This window comes from Diabrotica undecimpunctata, chromosome 5 (genome assembly GCF_040954645.1).
Source record: "Diabrotica undecimpunctata isolate CICGRU chromosome 5, icDiaUnde3, whole genome shotgun sequence".
Classification (NCBI taxonomy): domain Eukaryota; kingdom Metazoa; phylum Arthropoda; class Insecta; order Coleoptera; family Chrysomelidae; genus Diabrotica; species Diabrotica undecimpunctata.
Window position 1 is genome coordinate 80,994,544 of NC_092807.1, and position 17,028 is coordinate 81,011,571.

The 17,028-nt window shown below is 32.0% G+C and overlaps 1 protein-coding gene across 3 annotated transcripts in view; it reads left to right on the forward strand.

Moving 5' to 3' along the window:
- Positions 1 to 17,028, forward strand: part of klu (zinc finger protein klumpfuss) — a 319,177-nt gene that overhangs the window by 29,898 nt on the left and 272,251 nt on the right. For all 3 annotated transcript variants that reach the window (XM_072532132.1, XM_072532131.1, XM_072532130.1), the window contains exon 2: positions 9,997 to 10,033. The gene's annotated coding sequence lies outside the window, so the exon portion shown is untranslated. The remainder of the gene's footprint in view (positions 1 to 9,996; positions 10,034 to 17,028) is intronic.

Consider the following 17,028-nt stretch of genomic DNA (forward strand, 5'->3'; position numbering starts at 1 on the left):
TGAGTTTAAGTGGTCAATTCTCAGTTGTTCTTTAATTATTTGTTCTCTGTTTATAATTGGATTTTCGCTGTGATTTTCGTCGTAAGTTTTCTATAGGTTCGATGGAAATATTCGAAAATTCGATTATTTTTGGCATTGCATTAGCATTAATGACGGAAGTTAAAAAGTCTCCATTTTCATCTACATGGACTAATGCGTGAGGAATTCGAACTTTTTCTATTTCTTGGGATCATAATATTGCGTCTGTATTGGATAGGTTGCATTTTAATTTGAATATTTGTTCTGTTCGGCTATCAATCGAAATTTATTTTATTTTTTCTTTTATTCATTTTTTCTCTGGTCTTGGGATGTGTATTTGTTGATCATGAGTGTTTTCGTGAAGTGAGCTGCTATTTTGTTGAGCTTTAATGTTTGTGTTTGATTTCGGATATGTTTGAAAATTATTTGGCGGTACTATTTTTGTAGGAAATGTCACCGGTATATTTTCTGTGGGTTTATGTGTCTCTTATATAACTTTATGCAGGGTACGAGTTTTAAAGTTTGTATGAAGTTGTCTGGTTTTAAGGTCTATTATACATCCGTAATGGTCTAGGAAATCTAGGCCTATTATGTCGTCAAAGTCAATGTCTAGATTAAAAATGGAAACTTTGTGAGAGTTGTCATCCGTAAAGGGAATAAGGACAGATTCTATAATTAAGAGTTTTTCGTCGGTTATGCCTTGAATGGTAACATTTTCTGGGGATCGGGTATGGTAATTTCGTGCAGTATTCTCTTTGAAAACTGTAATTCCTGCACCGGTGTCAATTAGAAGTTTAAAAGTATTCGTAGCGTCATTGATATAATATAAGTTTTTAGAGCTCATTGTGTGAAAGGGACTTACAGGAATTTCTGTTCGGGGAAATTCACATTTGGATCTAAATTGTCCAAATTGAGGGCTTGGATTTATTGTTGTACGTTCATAATATCGGTTGAAAGATTCGTATGTACTGGAGGATGGTTCTGATTGGGTAGCGAAAGAAAATCCTGATAATTTTCTGTATCAGGTGTATCATTGATATAATCAGATGTATCATTGTTATAATCGTAAAAATAGTCAGTCTAAAGATCATTTTTTGTCTAATAATCTTCATAAGATTCTACGAGATCATCAGGGTATTCATTAAAGACATGGGCTCTTTGCTGAAAATTTTGGAAATTTGGGTTTCTCTGAATAACAGAGGGGCGATTCGGCGGTTGATTTTTAGGAAGGGAAGTTCGATCTCTGTGGGTTTAAATTTTTTTGATTGGAAGAGTATTGGTTTTGACTACTTGGGTAATTTTGTGGTCTACCATTATATTGATTGGAAGGGTATTGGTTTTGGTTATTTTGGTAGTTTTGTGGTCTACCGTTATATTGATTTTGGTAGGAAGGAAAACTTGATGAGCGACATTCGCTACTTAAATAGCCAATACGACCACGACTTGTGCATTTAGAAAAATTAGATGAGGTTCTTCTCATCGGTTGGGAAGGTTTTGGATGATTTTGGCTATCTTTATTTGATTTTTGTGATTGGAAATACGATGACCGAAGTTCACGTCGGATACGGTTACTGGCTTCAATATGATCTTAGGGTAACTAGCCCTAATTATTTGTCCTAAGCGGGGTTCTAGTCCAGTTAAAAGAGTATTCAAAGATATAGAGTCAATTAACGTGTATTGGGCGATCTTTTGCTCTTGTGTTAGGCCTGATTTTTGGATTGGGCGTGCATGTTTGCATTTAGAACTTGTAGTCTGTTGAAAAAGGTTAAGGGTGATGGTGAAGGTTAGGTCATGAATTAAAGAAGTGAGATCGCTACTATCTCCGAAATGAAGGTTTAATAAATTTTTGATGTCTGTATATGAAGTTGGTTTTCTAGAGTTTATTAGTTGAGCTGCTATCTCTTAGTTTATTTTTAATGTGAATCGTTAATAAGATACGTTGGTCTCCCGAAGACATTTTAATCGTGCAATCACATGTGTCTCAGAATGTTGGAAGAGAGATTGGGTCTCCTTCAAACTCAGGAATTATGGAAAATATTTCTGAAAGTTTGTAGGGTTCAATTTCAACTTGGGATTGTGAACGTGTTTCAGGCATTTTGATAAAAATATGTCAGTGGAAGTATAAAAACAAAATATACGAAAAGTAAATATGGTAAAATAAAATAAAATGTAGTAAAATCAAGTAAAATATGGTAAAATTAAGTAAATGTGGCAAAATAAAGTAAAATATAGTAAAATATCGGTGAAAATATACTATAAAATCAATTAAATGCATAAATAACAATGATAAAATAATAAAAGTATTTAAAAAAAAATTCCTTATTAGATAATCAACTTGGCTTGACTTTCTGTATAGTCAAGATTATAAATTGAAAATATTATAATGTATGTACGGTATGTTTGCAAATATTAAAATAGTAAAAACGAGATGATTCAATAACTTCCATTAACAGAAACATCGAGGACGTCTTGTTTTCTAACGGGATCTGCTACCACAGGCTTCACCAGGTTTTTCTTTCGTAGTATCCAGTTGAATGAGGACGGCTCTAGGTCCTTTTTCCGTTGAGGGATAGGGATCCGCCGTTGCTAGTGAGTTTCCTTGTTCTAACAACGTTAACCGGATCCTACTGACTGCGCCAAATGTTAAATCACTAACTTCTTGATTGTCTTTTTAAAAAAGATTTATTTCACAATTAAAAGTTACACTTTGTTCTACGATAAAATGAAGCAAATAAAATTATAATACAAATATGTTATTAGCAACAAACTTAAATGACGAGTGAACAATAATGCTAAAGTCCTAAATTTATAATCTTTCTACAAAATGTGGGGTCGGCCTTTCCCACGAAAGGCCAGCTTTGGTCAGAGTTTGATGTCCGTGCATGGTCAGATATCTCGATGGGAACGCTTGCTGAAAGGATGATAAAATAGGAACTGATATTGCGAAACCAAAGTGTCGGTAACCCTTGAGTGGTTCAAGGTGACTATTTTCACATATAACATATATATATATATATATATATATATATATATATATATATATATATATATATATATATATATGGATGAAAGGCAACCGTATATACGTATTTCTGACTATTGGTCGTCTTCAGTTCGGTGCAGCAAAGTTAGAAAAGGAGCATGTTAATTTGGGAAAGGATCACTCCCGAAATCAATTCAATAAGGCAAACACTTCTACAGCACGACAATTTTTCTGTCACTCCTCTTTCCATCCCAACAGAGAAAATTATTTGTCAAACTGAAGAAGCTATTTCTCATCTTTCTTCCGACCAAACCGAAATTGCCAGACAAGATGTCGCCAGAATTCTCCGTAGTTCCAAACCCCCACCGTCAAATATCAGTCTTTCAGAAAGAATTGCTCTCAAAGAACTTTATAACAACCCTGACATTGTTATCCTTCCGACCGATAAAGGTAATGCCACCGTCATTCTCAACTCTTCTAATTATTTCGACAAAATGTTCGAACTTCCCAATTCCACAGAATACAAACAAGTCCCAAACGATCCCACCACACACACATATATATATATATATATATATATATATATATATATATATATATATATATATATATATATATATATATATATATTTATCATCACATCAATAGGAGCATCCACAGACATCAATCTCCCACTCAATCTCAATCCAAAGACTCAGACTCTTATCATATGAAAGCTTTTCTTCCTTACATCAAAGGTGTCACTGACAAAATCCACAAAATTCTTAAATCAAGAGGAATAAAAACACTATTTACCCCCCAACAAAAACTTTCATCCCTTGTCCGATGAATCAAAGACAACATTCCAATTGAACAGCACGGAGTTTATGCAATTCCTTGTGTAGACTGTCCCCGATCCTATATAGGCCAAATAAATCGCAGAATCCATAATAGGATTTATGAACATTCCATTTCTGTTCGCAATTCCGATTCAATTTCAGCTCTAGGTCAACACCATCTTCATACAGGTCACAAAATTGATTTTAAAAACTCCAGAGCCATAGCCCTTATCCGCTTCTATCAACCAAGAATTATCCGAGAAGCCATAGAAATAGAAAAAAGGCCAAATTGTCTTAATAAAAGATATGACGCCATACGGTTACCTTCTACATGGAGACCTCTCATAAAAAAAATATCGTCCCGTCCACCCTCGAATCAAAATCCGACTGGCGGAAATGTTCGCGCCAACTCCCGTGACAATTCCCAGCCTAACCCCCACATAGGCCTCGTCACCATTGACGGTATAAATAAACCGTCCCCTGTTCCCAGTCATAGTAGTGAAGTGAATAGTGATCAGAGTAGTAGTGTCTGGGGGTTAGGGACACTGAGATCTCGGAAGCCCTAAAGAAGACATTAGAGAGGATGTCAAAAGCTCGGCGCAATGGAAATCAACGCGGTTCAATCCGGAAGACTGGTGAGTTTAATATTAATTTTTGTAATAGTATTAATGTATATATATATATATATATATATATATATATATATATATATATATATATATATATTACTTACGAAATATATTTTTTTCTTCCTTCGATATCTGATAAATCTATACCATCTTCGTATTACAATCACCATCATCGTAAAGTTGTTTTAATTATTTCATCTCTCTCCCTCTCCATCTGTCTCTCTCTCCCTCTCATAGGAATACGATATTTTTCTAAATTCTAAAGTTCTAAAAACAAAGCACTGCAAATTTCATTTCCTTAAAAAATACTTACATTAAGCAGCTAAGCGTCCATAAGTCCACATCGTACGCATCGGATTAATTTTCATACTGCGTCCACTGTATCGGCAGCGATCGTATTTGCCGACGCAAGTGTAATAAATATGTAATTAATATTGGTACCAGAATGTTGTTAGATCGTCAAATGCAAATAGCCGTAGGTTAACTTCCACTGAACCTTGCGACCATACAAAATTGCGAACAGAGCGCGCGGAGTGCGTCCACTGATTGGCACTGATCGGAATTCCGTATGTCATCGGCACGCATCGCAAAAGTTGCCTCTGGAAGCAATGCTTCGGCATTGCCGATGATGCGATCCGTACAATGCGGATCAGTGGACGCAGTAGCATAAGTTTTTGTACAAGGCAAACTAAAATCCGATGCGTACGATGCGTCTGATGCGTATGATGCAGGCCTGTGGACGCTTACCTTTAAAGAACGGTTTGGGTCTAACAGTCCGAAAATATATATAACATCGGCAATATGACTGTACTGCACATAAATCACTGAGCAATTACAGCCGGTCGTGTTTTCGAAAGGCATCTAGGCCGCCCGAGCCATACTTATATTGGCTGACCGAAAAGAGATACTAGAAACAGGATGTGACCTGACAGTCCTAATCCGTGCCTGGACGTTTGACGTACTAGTTTTACATTCATAAGTGGATCTGCGACTTAAATTAGACTACGCCAGTGGATCGGGTCCGATGAATAATACCATAATAGATGGGAACTTACGACTCGGTGTCACTCAGCCCAATGACTTTTATCGAATGGCGTTGAGATGTTAGACAACCGGCAAACATACTGTATATTTTTTCGTATTTATTTATTGTTTGTGGAATATATTTTTGTCTGCCAAGATTACTGCATCTCACTGGGTCTTTCTATGGAACAATATTATTTTTGAATGTTGACTACTTGATACAATTAGTTTAAAGTATATTCGTGAAGTAAAATTTAACACCGTCTGAGAAAAGCTCTTCGTTTATAAAACAGTACAGTGAAGAAAATAATAATTGTTCTTTAATATTTTTATTTAAATAACACTTTCTCCGGTTTCAAAGAAATTGCATACAGTAACAACTAATAAAAATGACACAAAAAGCATAACCAGGAGTAACAACGTGATGACGTAAACGATAAACGTCATAGGTTATTATGAAAATCAACATCTCTTTAATAAGAACACTTGTATAATTAATGATAAGTTCTTCACTTTTATACTCTTCATTTTGTTCGTTTCATTGATAATAAAAGTATAAATAGGAAAAATTTGTTAAAAATAAAGTATCGCAACTAATCTGATTGTCCATTATCACCAGTTCTTACGTATGTAATTTACGCAAACTGCATGAGTCAATTATTTCGAATGCGTGGTATTTATGATACAGTTAAATAATACTAATTGTTTTTGTTTATTTTTAGATAAGCTACTATCAGTTAAATAGTCAAAAAGTGTTTAATTGTGGATATTTATAGCGAACTCCGGTGTTATTTTTAGTACTTTAAATTTTTAGCAGTTTTCTTATCTTGTACTACTAAAATAGTTAATATCATCTGCGTCAATTATCGGAGATAATCAAGTAAACATACTAATTTTAAAGCGAACATTAAACGGAGGCAAATTGAGAATTTATTTAATAATATTTGGTATGACATGATGACTGAGAAAAAATGGAACAATCTAAATTTACAAAATTATCTTTTTCAGCATTATTATCTTTGCCTCTGTCCCTATTTGGGGTCAGCCCTACTACATTTTTCCATAAATTTTTTCTTGTGTCATCTTGGGTTATCAATCCCTTTACTAACATATCCCACCTTAGTATCTTCTTTGGTCTTCCCCTCCCACTTCCTTTAGGAAATTGGAACTAGGAACTAGGAAATAAAAAATATGAGTTGATGCGATTGGTTATATAAGGGAAAGTGGATCGAAACATAGGACGGGGGAGACGACGTACATCCTGGTTGAAAAATTGAAGAAGTGGAGCAGAAAAACAACAATAGAACTCTTCAGAACTGCGGCAGACAGGGTAAAATGGGCCGTGAAGATTGCGAATGTCCTTAAAGGATGGGGCACAGAAAGAAGAAGAAGAAGAATAGCACTGCTAGACTTCCCCTGATATATTCTTTCTTAATCATCTCTTTTTCGTCGCTCCACTGACCCATTTAAGCTTTCTTATTACCGCCACATGAATTCTCATTGTTCCTCCTTCTTTCTTTTCAACTACTTAACATCTTTTCTTTTTTCATTTGTTTCATTGAAATCTTTTTGTCACACAAGACACGACTCGACTCAATCCATTTCATTCATCCCGCCCTTACTTTACGCATGCATCTCCATCTATTTAGTCATTATTCTGTTATGTTGATCCTATATATTTAAAACTATTACTTTTCACTATTAAAAGTTTTTTTCTAATAGTAACTTCGTCTTAAGATGAACATTCTACATACTCTACTCATACTCATACTCATTTGTCCTACTAAATAATTTTCTTAAATTGTTCTAAATTCCTTACAGTATTTTGTTCTTTTTTCTTAGTCCTTTGTCCTTTGTTCTATATTCTTTACAGTATTTTCTAATAATGCTATATCATCAGCATACATTAAGTACCATGCAATTTAACCCTCTATTTTCCCCGTTATCTCATCCAACACTAATTAGAATAAATACAAACTAAACACTAAGCTGTGATGCAACCTTATTTTTACATGAAATTTTTCAATTTTTCCCATACTTTTCCCAAAAGTTAATGGTGCTCTTCAGATATATCTCTTATTATGTTTACACGCTCACATGGGACTCTTTTCTTATTGGGCGTCCACTATAGAATCTCTCGGGAAACTCTAGATATACTGATCAATAAATACCATATGAGTGATTGTTTCTTTATTCCTATACTTTTTCATCAGTTGCCTTATAAATAAAGGTTGCATCTACCGTTGGTCTGCTTTACACAAATCCACTTTCACTGGTGAGTACGACTTGGTAAAATATTTGACTCATTATTATCTTACGGTTTTATACAAAGCGAACACGCCTCATCACGTAACAATACACATGTATTATTTATTCTATTATGTCTGGCAATATATAAAATATTTCCGGTTTATTTTTAAATTTAATTTCTGGCTAAAATCATAATTATGGTTTTGTACTATATCCCGAAGAGGGATTCATACGCCAGTAAATGACCGTTTTGGGGTGTAATTTTTCCTCGCCACGACAGGTTTTCTTGAAAATTTGGATTTAGGTTTTTCTTAGCCTATACTTCATTTTTGCCTTCTTCACAGGGTTCCTTTTACTTGGTTGTGAAAGCCACCCCTTCTTGGGGGTCAAAAAACATACGTTCAAAATAAATCAATTTTTGCTTTATAGTGTTTTTTCACTAGAAGTCAATGTAAGTCAATGGTTTTTGAGTTTTTGTGAGTGAAAATTTTATTAAAAAAAACAGGATTTCGGACGGTTTTTCGCAAATACTTAACTCAAAAAGTACGTATTTTATAAAAAAAAATTGTAGCAAAAATTTAGCTTATAAAAAGCAACAAAAAATAATGTATTTAATAAGTCTCAAGACCCAGTAGAACTAGAGTTGTACTTCACGAAAAGTAAGTTCTTATTTGTCAAATTGCTTATGAGTAAAAAACCAATCACATATTTTAGACGATATCAGAACGCGTATACTGGAACATTGTAAGATAGGTACACATAATGTGCTATTAAGGCACAGATATACTTTCAACCATCCTTAACATGACCTAATAACATATTAAACTCCACTAACAAGATCAAAATTCAAAAGCTTTTTAAAAAATCAGAGCTGTACAATGTAGTATAAGTGATATAGAAAGAGATTTTTGAAGAGATTGTATTATGTGGCTAATCTTAATGAAAATTGAACCATTCTTTATGGTAGATTTTTCGTTTACCAGATCAAAATAAAACATTCGATCCTTTAGTCCGTCTCTCTGTCCAGGGACACCCAAACCTCTGAGAGATATAGAAAAACTAATAACTAATTTAGTTTTAGAATTAAAAATTACTTGGTTGGAAGTTATGAAAGCGAATGCTTTTACTTTCGGTTTTAAAAAAGCTAGACAAAATTGATTTAAAATCCGTAAACTAATTTTCGAAACCGAAAATTAGATATCAGATATATATCAGATGTCGCTATTTGCGTCCATTCGAAGCCATGTTAGAGTTGCTTCCTAAGACAGAATAGATTTATTTTCATGTTCAGAGCGACTGTGAAAGCGGTTCTGAAGAGGCCTATTAGGCCGAAATACGTATAAGCGGACACACAGACGCACTATACGTGAAATCAAATCTTAACGGTCTTTTCCTTTTTAAAATTTATTTACTTGTATACTGATAGCTAGATAAGGTGTATTATAAACTATCCTTTGTCAAGCTGCGGTATCCGATTGATTAGCAACTAATTAAGTACATTCTATAACAATTCACGGGTCACATAATCACGTCGTTTCTTTAAGTATCTGTTCTGTGATTCTATATATGTGCAATGGGTGCCTAATATCTGTGATATACAATATGTATTTTCAAACTTTCATATGTTCCAACCACGTAACTTTTAGTTCTAAATCTGAAGTCACCATTAGTTTTTCTATATCTATCAGAGGTTTGGGTGTCCCTGGACAGAGAAACGGACTAAAGGATCGGATGTTTTATTTTGCATCGAGCAAACGAAAAATCTACTATAAAGATTACTTTAAATTTAATAAGATTTGTCGTATAATACAATCTCTTTATAAATCTCCTCCCTTGGAACACAATGTACATCTCTGATTTTTTAATTATTATCTTTTGAATTTTGTTCTAGGTAGTGGGGTTTAATATGTTAATACTGACGACAGTAACAGTAATTGTCTCACAAATCCGATTATTTGATAACTCTAAAATTTTAAAGTTGGTACTGTAAAGAACACAGTCAACTATATATTGTAAACAATAAATAATAAAATAGGCCTACATTTTCAAATTACAAAATTGTAATAAGAAAATGTGTGAAATTTCTTGAGAAAAAAAAAAACTACTAGAGCTAGAGCTGTCTATAACAACTGATTTATCATCTACGTGAATTAAGAGGAAAGAAGGTTTCTAAAGAGATGTGTTATTTATTTAGATGTATTATAAATAAATATGTATAGTCGCCTCCCTCGTTTAGATTTTTGCATCTTTGTTACATTTATTTATTATTTTGCAGGTCTACTAAGTTCTACCTTCTTAATACTTTTAATGAGGTAAGTTTTTTATGTCTATCTAATATTAACCTACATAATGCTCCTCTCATTATACTTGTGGATATGAGTTTAAAACAATTTTCCTGTGGAATTTCTATGTATATCCTCATCCATAATGAAAATTCAGATATATATTATGCATTTTAAAAGAAAGGACTTATTTTAAAATATATTGTAGAAATTGGGACGACTTTATTGAAGCATAGTTCATTTTATTATTACAACTTGGGAATACCTGTCCGAAAAAAACTGGTAGCATTTAATTTGTCTTTAAAAAGACAAACACACTGAATCATAATAGTGAAATTGTCTTGTTTATAATCCCATTGGTAATTATGACAAGTGGAATGTTCAGTTAATTAAATACTATAATAAATATCAATACATAATTAAAAACTTTTGTCATTAATTTTAAAAATAGTAAATTTTAAATTAGTAATGTACGTGAACCTTGGAAAAAAAGGTAAATGTGTCAGAAACTACATATATTCATTTAATAACTGACACCCAATAATAATAAAATTAGATGATAAACTATTTCATCGAATAAACAAAAGAGTTTTAGTTTTAATGAAATAAACGAGAAAAAAAAATCATTGTACCAGATGACAAACTCGCTACACTGGCGCGGTAGATTTAATTAGATAGTTAGATATCTCATGTATGTAAAAACTTATGAGAAAATTAACATAGAATTTTGTATAAAAATTCACCTACAGTCATGTAGAAGAGGTGGTTAAAAATATCAAAGAAGGACTCTTATTTTACATAATGAAACCAACTGCAAAGTTCTCGGTAGAATGACGTAGGATTTCGCTAACAACATTAAAAGAAGAAGCCACTAAGACAAAAATAACAACACATATCAGTAACCAATAACATATCGAATATACACAATACGTGTTTTGTCATAAACATATAGAATTAGAATTTGATGTTAATATTAGTACACAAAGTGTAAGACCAAATAGTTTTCCTAATGTGATAGTATCATGAGTTTTTTCCTAGTTTTTTGTTGCGATTTTTTATGGGACTCTGAGACTGATTTTGGTTTTTATTTTAGTGAATTTTTTTTTGTCTTATACTGTAAGTACAATATTATAAAGTAAAACATATATAACTACAATAACTTTTATTATATTTAAAATTTATTATATTTTTATCTCCAAAATGCCTTTGATTTTTTTTCTTTTTCTCATTCCTAAACAGAAACTTACAGATATTTATATAAAGTCGACATGATCAATATTTTGACGTATGTGTCAAATCAGCTACCATTGATAAACAAACAAAGCAAATTTAAACGACAGCAATGGACATGAAACATTGTTGTATTAATTAAAGTCAAGTGTAAATTTCCCGTGACTTTCTCTCAGACGATCTCTGTATAAAAATAACTCAGGGAGTAAAGTTAATATCAACTAGGAGCGGATAACTGATATATTGTAAATGTTCGTTTAAATAGACATTTTTTTTTTAATGATAAAATCGGAAATACGTAAATATTTGTTACTCCTTTTAAGAAAACAATTGTTTAAATAATTATTCAATGGATGTATTTATTTGTAACTAATTTTTTTTTAAAGAAAATTCGTTATAAAATATATTTTGTTTTATTTTATTTTTGTAAAATCTCAATTTTTATTTTAATTCTAAAAAGTCTTCGTCTATTTACATTAAGCCCCAAAGGAAAATCCTCATCAATTCCATGAAAAAGTCATGTGTCTTCCAAAAACTATTTTAAATCACATTGAATTTAGGGTTTCACTCAGGACATATGGAGGCGGGACAGGCTCTTGTCCCGTACTGTCCCGTACTTTTACAAATTGTCTTGACAATTAAACATCGAAATCATTTATTATTAGACCAATTTAATAATTACGTTAGTTTTTACAAGTGGCATCTTTCCTTGTACAATGTATTGTGTAAAAATCTCTATTTGTTTTGAGTTTCTAATGTTTAAATTGTTTCAGTTAAATTCAATTAGAAGATTTCAATGTTATATATATTATCCTATATTTAAACTGAGAATTTAAACCAGGAGGAGGAGGTAAAATATGCTCCACCTTCTAATTTAAATTTCTTTTCATTAATTATTCCATTTGTTAGACTGAAAATCGCTATAAGCTTTCTTCTTTCAAATGAAAGTTGGAATTTCATTAGTATTTTGGAGTAATATTATTAAATTATATTATTATATATTTTTTAATTTCCTATTAATTTACAATTTGCCTGTACATCGATATTTAATCTAGTCTGACAAAACAATGAATTTTTGACTGTAAACGTCTAATCCCTAATAAGAAATTCACTGTATGTACAAACTACGCTTTGCATGGATGATATAAACCGTAGTTTTTAATTGGAATCTACTCCAATCATCTAATCCCCAATGAGAACACCTCTGTTAACACAAAATTCAGACCGTTTATCATAATCTTTTTCTTTTACTGTATGTATAAACTGCGGTTGCTGTGAATGATATAAACCGTAGTTTTTAATTGGAATCAAATTTTCTTAATAACAACTGTCGATATTGTTAAAAATGAAGGTAACTAAAACCTTTTACCTCCTTTACTCTTAAAAAAATTCATATTTTTTAACGCAGTGCGTATATGAGTGAAAAAAATAATTGATGGTTGTATTTTAGGTTTTAGGACATGCAGAACTTGAAGAACATGAAGAATAACGTATTATAAGTATGCTTTAATTAAATTAAAAATATTTTATCTATTGTTCATTACTGGACACAAGGGATCGCAGCCACTGAATCCTCGCTAAGCCGGATTCTTTGTTTCCTCATGGTCAAGGCCCCTCTGGTGAAGAGCCTTTGTGCTGGGATGAACGTAGCTGGAATTGCTGGAAGTTCTCATTGGCCAAACGACCAATGGTAGGATATTTATTCTGGTTGTTTTCCATAATGATAAGACGTTTCTGCCTTCTAATTCTTTTGCTAGATATCAATTCAGTTCATGTCATGGCGCACCCTTTTCTTGTACAGTGACAAAATTTTAAAACAGTCGTCGCCACTAGTGGGCCTAGAAGAAGATCTAACTTCCTTGTTGCTTCCTTGTTGAGGCTTTTTTGTTTATATTTTTTATACAATTCTCTGAGCTTTGTCTCTACCGCTTGTTTCAAGAATAAATCGAAAGCTTTCGATTTGTAACGGAAATCGATTACTAGAGAAATACGAGAAATACTGCACACCCAATTTGTTGTATTATAGTATTTAATAACCAGATTTCTTGTCGCTATAAAAGAGTTTTTCAAATTGAATTACTCGTCATTGTTTTGGTCAGTATTCATTTCTAATAATTTTTTGTCGAGGTAGTTGAGTAATAAATTTATGTACACGACATACTAGGAAGCGTGACGTACTTTTCCCCTCTTAGTAAGCCTGTAACTTTTTTCCATTTTTGTAAAAAACCTTCTATTGGTTTTATTAAAAGAAAAAAATAATGATGTCAATTCTGTACCCATCATTCTGTATCCAATATATCCAGAAAGAAAATAATATGTTATACCAAAAATATCATAATTAGTCTTTATTATCTTTTAACAAATTATCTGCCACTTCACAGAAGCAGAGCCACTAAAGACATACACCCGCTACTACCAGTTGCCCAAGCCGCAATGGCCACAGCCACTCAAATACATTTGCAACATAAGTCATTTACTAATATTTAAAGAGTGAGATTCCAACTCTTAAGATTCCAATAGTATTAACAAATCAGTCCATAAATCCATAAATCAGTTTCATCTCAGTCATCATTGTCAACACCCATAAGTGAACCCACACATAAAACAGGCTTTAATAAACTCCAATCACAAAGAAACTTTCGCTTTTAACGAAATGCTGGTCCCAGATTTACCGTAGAAGAGCTCTTTAATATCGAACAAGAGGAAAACAACTACGATAAAGACAATAAAATATACAATGCCAAATACAAAGATTACCCTTACTACGAACAAGAAAGACAACGATATGAAGAATATGTAACTTTTTTAAGCAGGAGCATCACAGCAGGAGCAGAATCCCATCATAGCAGAAGACCTGCAAACCAAAGTCAAGAGTTTTCAGAAGCAGTACAAACATTTTTGTTCATTACTCATAAAACATCACCAAAGGATGCAGAAATTAAGGGTCAACGTTCAAGGTTAAAAGTGCTTTTACTCTATTAGTTGTATGTTTAAATGGGCATTTTTAACAACAACCTTGACAACTATTAACTACATACTCAGCTGTTGTTCATATTGGGTGATTACCATTTTGGCGTTAAGCGTGCCCCAATCATCTTAATCTGTATTTTAAAATTTTGTCCGCAGTTGGTGCTAACCTAACAAATTTTATACTTTTTGGCACTCTATTCATCCACCTAAGCATTCTCATTTCTGCAACATACATTAGTTGTTCTTCTTTCTGTTTAAATATCGAATATGCCTTATATCGTTGCTGATCTCGGGAATATCTTATAGAATATAAATTTCAAGTAATTCTTCTGAAGTTTTAAACATTTGTCTTTAAATGCCTAATCTTTGTTTATGTCCCGTTCTAAGTACTTTTTAGTATCCACTACCCGAACCAGTTTATCAGCATAAACTTAGCAATAAGTAATGTCAAATTAAATAAAGGATACTAAGATGCTTAAAACACTATTAGTGTTACTTAACTGAAATCAACTAAAATAGTTGTAGGACTCTCGATCTTGCATAGTGAATAATGATTAATACACGGAATTTTTAATATTCTCTCTCTCTCTCTCTCTCTCTCTCTCTCTCTGTGTATTTTTCTCTTGTACGTGCTATACTAGTTAATTAAGTACATACTTAGTTAGTTTTAGTTAACTATAATAGTAGTTAATATTTTCACCATTTTATATCACAGTAACTAGTCTAAACAAACCTACAACGAAACTAAGGTATTGACTTAACACAATAAAATAACTCATATTTTTTGTGTTTGTTTCTATATTATTAATTACTCCTATTTGAACCAGTAGATGTTTCAGTTGGTCGATTTATCCTTACCAGCCCGATATCGTCAATGTTTAAGAAAGATTCCTATTACAGAAATCCAAAAAAGCTTCTTTATGTACCTATCCCGAAAAACATAATAAAAACAATGTTTATAAAGAATATCTTATAATTTATAATCAATCCTAAAAAAGTCTTGCAGCAGTCAGCATTCCTAAGTGCTGCCCTGATACTTGGTGTTTTCATCGCGTCATCAATACTGTTCCCAGTTTCAATTTAAGCCCGCAATTAACCGTAGAAAGAGTTATTAACGTCTTTCCAGCAAATTATTCTGTAACTGTAAAAACATTATCACAACAATTACACCAAAAGATTCTCTTTTTTTTAAGTTATTTTTGCTTCAGTACCGCATTCTGTTTTGTCTAGTTAGATATAATTACTTAAAAATGTTATGTATTGTGTTTATATGGGATTAAGTTACAATTGATAGCAATGAAAATTACATTTTTATCTATAAAAAATTTGACGTTTTTGATAGATTTCCACTCGGGAACACGTTCTAAAAAAAAGGATTATTTAGGATTTTGAATCGAATTTAGAATCATACCACAAGAAAACAGTTTCAGAACCATTTGAAAATGTCTATATATTATGCATATATATATATATATATATATATATATATATATATATATATATATATATATATATATATATATATAAATATATGTATATATATATATATATATATATATATAAATGTATGTATGTATGTATATATATATATATATATATATATATATATATATATATATATATATATATATATATATATAAATATATAAATATATATAAGTGAAATGCAATGGCATGTCTCGCAAAACAGAAAACCAAAAAAGGTATGCCGATGGAAGGGAACCGTATATACGTATTTCTTCCACCAACTTGTGGCATTAGAGTTAGAAGACCCTGATGGTTTCCAGGGCAACAACTAACAATAGCCACGGAGGAAGCTACAGCTATCTGGGAAAAGGAATGCCAAACGTTGAAACGTTTAAAACAAATAGAAAAGGATAATGTAAGTAAATTATTATATTATATTTATATATATTTATTTATCCTAATTTTTTATTATTATATTTTTTATTATTATAATTATTATATTAATTTATTTATTATTTATATATATTATATTTAGGCAAGTACTCCACCATAGGCCATCACCAGCGTATTCTATCTAGGTTGCAGATATAGAATTTTGAACTACTATGCTGGTAAAATGGTTCTGAAACTGCTATGTACTCGTCCGCAGGCACGTCTAGTTGACTATTGCTAAATATTCAAAACTTCACAAGAAAGTTTTCAGAATCATAAAATACCCTCCAGCTGAGTTCACTTATAAGATTATCTCTTTTACCGTATCCCACTTTGGCAGTGATAGTCTATGTCTTTGTATAGCCCTTGGTCTCTAAGATGCCTGAGTCAAACGACTCGATGTGATCTTCTAAATGAATAAAAAGTAAAGTTCGTGTAACCTTCTGGCTAAGGTCTCTAAGGTCTCTAAGGTCTTCTAAATCAATAATAGTCATAAACATGAAAAATATTTAAGGGTAAGGGTCGTTTGTTTATTTTCTGATGATATATGAGGAGGTTTGTTTTTAAATTTTTTTACAGCAGCCATTGAGAATTGGTGTGGTGACAAATATAATGTTCTTCTTTTTCTTGGTGTTCTTTTGGTGATGTTTTTTTTTGTGTTCTTTGGTCCAGTCGGGATAGCATTTGACCTTGCATGACAAGCTGCTCCAAATTTTATTATTATTACCTTTAGCGGTGATCAATAGTAATGTAATTTTAAATTCGGACTGAATTCAGCCGTTGCGTCAGTCGCTATCTTGATTTTAAGTTTAATGGAATTGTTTGCAATGTATCTCTGGTCAGGAGATCCTGAGATTATCTGACCTTCAGTATTTGCTAGTTCATTTAGCGTTACTTAGGGTGCAAGTATAAAGTATAGTATTCTA